The following is a 5,000-nucleotide window of genomic DNA, read 5'->3' as shown; positions in this document are numbered from 1 at the left end:
TAATAATAATAATAATATTAATAATAATAAATTTAATTTATATAGCACGCTACAGCGAAAAATATAGCGAAAATACAGCGAAATCTCAAGGTGCTTCACAATGAAGGCAAAACAATCACAGACAACGTTGAGACAATTTACACAACAAACATACGATTAAAAGCCTCAAATTAGGACGAATAAGATTATCGACTAATGACTTCCTGACGTAAGTTAAAAACAGATAAAAAATACTCATAAACCATAGTGATTATAGAACCATAGGGAGGAGCTGAAAAGAACAGGTGAGTTTTAAGATAAGATTTAAAAACAGCAGGTGAGTCTGAGGCCCTGTTTATGAAATTACATTGTAATTGCAAAAGGTAGAATTTGTCTTTGGTTTGCATATGCAAGATCTGCTGTTAAAAAGGTCACATTAAAACACATTTACATTAAAACACATTTACATAAAAACACATTTACATAAAAATACATTTACATAAAAATACATTTACATTAAAACACATTTACATAAAAACACATTTACATAAAAATACATTTACATTAAAACACTTTACATAAAAACACATTTACATTAAGACACATTTACATAAAAACATTACACAAAAACACATTTACATTAAAACACTTTACATAAAACACATTTACATTAAAACACATTTACATTAAAACACATTTACATAAAAATACATTTACATTAAAACACATTTACACAAAAACACATTTACATAAAAATACATTTACATTAAAACACTTTACATAAAACACATTTACATTAAAACACATTTACATTAAAACACATTTACATAAAAATACATTTACATTAAAACACATTTACATAAAAACACATTTACATAAAAATACATTTACATTAAAACACTTTACATAAAAACACATTTACATAAAAACACATTTACATTAAGACACATTTACATAAAAACATTACACAAAAACACATCTACATTAAAACACTTTACATAAAACACATTTACATTAAAACACATTTACATTAAAACACATTACATAAAAATACATTTACATTAAAACACTTTACATAAAAACACATTTACATAAAAACACATTTACATTAAGACACATTTACATAAAAACACATTACATAAAAACACATTTACATTAAAACACATTTACATTAAAACACATTTACATTAAGACACATTTACATTAAGACATATTTACATTAAAACACATTCACATTAAAACACATTTACATTAAAACACATTTACATAAAAACACATTTACATTAAGACACATTTACATTAAAACACATTACATAAAAACACATTACATGAAAACACATTTACATTAAAACACATTTACATTAAAACACATTTACATTAAGACACATTTACATTAAAACACATTTACATAAAAACACATTACATGAAAACACATTTACATTAAAACACATTTACATTAAAACACATTTACATTAAGACACATTTACATTAAAACACATTTACATAAAAACACATTTACATTAAGACACATTTACATAAAAACACATTTACATTAAAACACATTTACATTAAAACGCATTTACATAAAAACACATTTACATTAAGACACATTTACATTAAAACACATTTACATAAAAACACATTTACATTAAAACACATTTACATTAAAACACATTTACACAAAAACACATTTACATAAAAACACATTTACATTAAGACACATTTACATTAAAACACATTTACATTAAGACACATTTACATTAAGACACATTTACATTAAAACACATTTACATTAAGACACATTTACATTAAAACACATTTACATAGAAACACATTTACATTAAAACACATTTACATTGAAACACATTTACATTAAAACACATTTACATTGAAACACATTTACATTAAAACACATTTACATTAAAACAGTGTAGAAGCACATTAAAGGAGCAGCAGGAACTCGACGGTGAGGACTCAATCAAGGTTTAATAAATAGATATAAATGCCGGCTCCTCACTGATCAACCTATTTTATGGCAACAAGGGACAAATTCAATTCAATTTATTTTATATAGCGTCAAATCATTACAGAAGTTAGTCAGAAGTCAGTCCTCCATACGTCTGGCTTGCTCACCAGCACTGTCCAGCATCTGTCCAGCATCTGTCCTCAGTACGTCCATGTGTGTTGGTGTGGGACGTCCCTGTGATCAGTGCCCGTGCGTTGGTTCGTTTGTAACTTTGCCCCGAGCGCAGTAGTTGAAAGTGTTGATTACTAATGAGTGTAAAAACAATCAACTCTGATACAGAAGAAAAACTAAATTTGATGAATTTTGAGGCCACATCTGAGTCCTTATGTCCCATAGGGGATGAAGAGGAGTGATGAGTGATGATCTGAGTTTATAAGGAAATTAGATCTTATCATTTATAAACAGCTAAAAGTAGTGATTTTATGAGTATTTGTATTCAGACGTCTGTGTGTTCTGGTTTGACTGATTTATGACACTGAGAAGAGGTGTGACTCTTCATATATATATTTATGTTTTGTGTTTTTGTAGTAGTATTGTATCAAAGTAGAGAGAGCAGTTTTAAATTAAACTCCTCCAAATACAGAACTGATCTCTGAAATAGTGCAGTTATGTGAAACCCAGAGTCGCCGATCCAGCGGAGATCATTCATATCATCCTGATCATGACCCCACATGACCCCAGGTCACTTTCCCATAATGCATCTCTGCTTTATCTCCCGACCCTTGCTGCTAGCTTCCTGTACGTCTGCATGAGCGCGTCTGATTCTGAGGAAAGGCATTGGCGGGGCGGGTGGGGGGGTTTCCTGAATTCTCTGAGACGTTGATATGAAATAGAAGGAAGTGATGCTGCTCTGGAAGAGAAGATGAGCGGAGAGGAACGAAGTGTAAAGAAGAGATTTCAGATGTCCTCTGTGATGGAGGCGGTGGCGTTGTGAGAATACGTTAAGATGTCCTCTGTGATGGAGGCGGTGGCGTTGTGAGAATACGTTAAGATGTCCTCTGTGATGGAGGCGGTGGCGTTGTGAGAATACGAGCGTGAGAGAGACTCAGTAAAATAAAAGACAGAAAATGACAGGGACGAGAAGACAACAGGACAGAAGAGATGAGAGACAACAACAAGTGTTGGACTGGAGAACAGAGGCGCTGTGTTGAGTGGGAAAGGTCGTATATTGTCCTGCGGCGCTGCGCTGCATTAATTACAGGAGGAGACATGAGGAGCTCTGCTGCTAGGAATAGACAGACAGACAGACAGAGAGCTGACGGTGCAGCCGGATGCTGACTGTCTCTGAGGTTACTCACAGTTATTAAATGAAATCCTCCTTTTATCTCTAAAGTCAGTCGAGGCTGATTCAACTCTGTTCTTTCTATCCAACCAGGTTTCTGTTGAGAACAAATTCAGAACGTTTCAAAGTCAGAATGACAGATAGCTACTGGTCCCACAATATAAAGGTCAGGTTCCGGTGACGGTGAAGTGCCATCCGAGTTAACGGAGGACAGCGTTGGTTCATGTCAGGGCTGTAGCTCTCCAGTCCCGTCTTCACACCACTTTCCTGAAGCCTTGAACTCGTCGTGGTCACGGGAAGCTGTTTTTAAGGGAAACAAACAAAACTTGGCACACTCATTAAAGGGACTGTTTGTAACTTTCAGAAATGCTTCTTTACAACGACACCTGTGGTCGTGAAATCAACTAAAGTCAGCGTCGGGCTCGCGCTTGCTCGCTCTACATAGACATGAAGGAGCATCGCTTAAAACAGGGAGGCGATGCACGTCAGCTAAAAGCACAATATCACTCTATATTTCAGCTGCTTGGCAGTAATGTTAGCTGACCAGACCAAGGTCTCTCCATGAATCAATGCTGATCCTAGTGTTGGCTTTTCCCGCCTCAGCCTCCCGACCGCGGCCGGAGGGAACGGGGGAGACGCCGGAGTTTTGGTGGGAGACGATAACGTTTCTCTCTGCGGAGCCCCGTCACTTCACAAGACACGGGAAACCTCTGTTGGTCTGGAGGAGCTGCAGCAGTTATTTCTGCACAAACGTCCACTGAACATTCACTAGATATTCTCAGAGCTAAACTAACTCTTCTGCAGTGTGGAGTGAGCAGCATGCACGTCTAGAGGTGGAGCGAGTACGCGAGAACGCGCGTGCTGTCTGAGTGAAGGCAAGCAGACAGAGGAGGAGAGGCAGCGGCCACACGCGAGTGCGCATATGCGAGCGCGCGTGTCCCGACCCGCTACATTTATACGCTTATAAAGTTACAAACAGTCCCTTTAAAAGAGCTAAAATGTGTTAACGGATTCTGGTTCTTGTGCTTGGGTGAGGCATGCATTTCAATGAAGCAGCCCTCTCGGTACATTTCACCTAGATGTAAGACATTTGGTAGACATATGTATCACACGTAGACTTAAAGAAAGGTCTCTTGGGGTGATGCTCTGAACCCAACAGGAAGTTGTTTTGTGTTTTTTCCAGGCTCTGGACTTTAAGGAACTCCTCCTACAGATTCAACCCGATCAACTTCAGATTTGGTCGGTACAATCTGAAGACCTTTGTGATGAGTGTGATTCTTTTCAACGGTGAATCTGACCGAGAGAAACAACAGTTTGAAACTAAATACGTAAAACTAGAGAGTCAAATCTTTCCTCAATCGTAATCAGTTTTTGTTCCAGCCTCGGAAAGTCTGAGACTTTAAACCAAGCTGTGACGTTCTCATACTGTCGCTATGTCTCACAATAAAGTTGTTTATCAGCCTCTTCAGCAGTTTGGAGGGAAAACAGTCTAATTTTCACACTCTTACTCATATTTATGAAATTATTCAATCAGGGTTTGGAGTGACTTTCATCCACTTCAGAGCCCTGAAGCCGACTCAGCATGTGAAGGTCAGTATAAACCTCCAGCTCAAGAGGGAATCTAGGAAAAAAAGGTTTCTTCTAAATCACGCCCATGTATTTTTTGGATCATAAAACATCACACATAAACACATAAATGAGCATGCAGACATC

At 36.5% G+C, this 5,000-nt stretch overlaps 1 protein-coding gene across 1 annotated transcript in view; it reads left to right on the top strand.

Moving 5' to 3' along the window:
• sox18 (SRY-box transcription factor 18) overlaps positions 1-5,000 on the top strand; it is a 19,072-nt gene that overhangs the window by 934 nt on the left and 13,138 nt on the right. The gene's annotated exons all lie outside the window — the stretch shown is intronic.

The sequence above is a fragment of the Sebastes umbrosus genome, chromosome 6, assembly GCF_015220745.1.
Source record: "Sebastes umbrosus isolate fSebUmb1 chromosome 6, fSebUmb1.pri, whole genome shotgun sequence".
NCBI classification, from domain to species: Eukaryota; Metazoa; Chordata; class Actinopteri; order Perciformes; family Sebastidae; genus Sebastes; species Sebastes umbrosus.
The sequence above is the reverse complement of the archived record's forward strand: the minus strand, read 5'-3'. Positions and strand labels throughout refer to the sequence as shown.